The 1,346-nt window shown below is 30.9% G+C and overlaps 1 protein-coding gene across 1 annotated transcript in view; it reads right to left on the reverse strand.

Moving 5' to 3' along the window:
• LOC111630024 (sodium leak channel non-selective protein-like) overlaps window positions 1-1,346 on the reverse strand; it is an 83,683-nt gene that overhangs the window by 37,922 nt on the left and 44,415 nt on the right. The window lies entirely within an intron of this gene.

Here is a 1,346-nt window from a genome sequence, read left to right on the forward strand (position 1 = left end):
TTTACGGACTAAGGCTGTTTGAAAGGTTTTCTTCTATAAAATTAACCGATTCTAGACTAATTCCACTCAACATTTCCAAAACACGTATAATTTTTTGGGAATAATCTGTATAAACTATGCTTTAAACAAAAAATTATAGGATTACTTACCAAGTGTGTACCGTTCGACTACGCCGTTACTCAAAGCTTGTTTTCGTCGCGGAACAGCACACGAAACGGCGCCCGCAATTTCTGATAAATAATTTTTCACAGAAAAATAACTTGATCTTTGGAGACATCATTAATATAAATAATTTTTATGGCCGTCGAATAAGAAGTGTTTCTTTCACAAATGTATAAAATTAGTGTTGTATTAGACTTACAGTACCTAATTTACATACTGTACAGACGATAATAAACTCAACTTATTGCGTAAAATCTCCGTAGCGTGGCGCCACGCTAGACGGCGGAAATTATATATTTAATTATAATAAATTTACAATAAGTTAATATATAATTATATATACAGTACCTAATTTATATATAATTAATATATAATTATATGTACAGTACCTAATTTATATATAATACTGTACAGACGATAGCAAACTCAATTTACTCTCCTAAACTTTCCGTAGCGTGGCGCTGGACGGCGGAAAGTAGTTCGGCTGCTCATCCACTATTAGTCCAGATTCGATCAATCTTGTCGCGAAACGACGTTATAGGAGGTACGTTATACGAAAGTTGCTACAATTTTTTCGCTACGTTATAGGAATTGTCGTTATAGGAACGTACGTTATAGGGGGGTCGACTGTAGTTATCATATACTGTTAACTCCTAAAATAACTGGAATATATCACATAAACAGATTTGAGACCATTACTTTATTGCAAAATATCAAGCATAATACATCATTCAACTCCAACATCTAAAATGCATTTCAACACTTTTTTTCTATGCCCTCTTCTGTTAGATTTCTTATCAACATTTTACACAATACATCCAGACTCAATACAATATCTTCACAACAACATCTCTAAAATCATACACTTATTAATATTTATAAACTATGGTTCACTGTCTACAGTTACCCACTACTACATAAACAGTAAGAGGACACAGCAAAAAGTGCTGAAATGCATTTTAGATGTTGGACTTTAATGATGTACAATTTACTTGATAGTTTTACAATAAAATAATAGTCTCAAGTCTCTGTGTGAAACCCCTAAAATAACTTGGAATATTACTAATAGGTTAAAATCACTTTTTGTTTGTAAAATGTTATATAGCATATATGACAATTAATTACAATTAATAATTATTAATTAACTACGAAAGGCATATTGTATAAGAAATAATAAATTTTAT

The sequence above is a fragment of the Centruroides sculpturatus genome, unplaced genomic scaffold, assembly GCF_000671375.1.
Source record: "Centruroides sculpturatus isolate CEXI.00-Female unplaced genomic scaffold, Cexi_2.0 scaffold559, whole genome shotgun sequence".
In the NCBI taxonomy this organism is placed as follows: Eukaryota; Metazoa; Arthropoda; class Arachnida; order Scorpiones; family Buthidae; genus Centruroides; species Centruroides sculpturatus.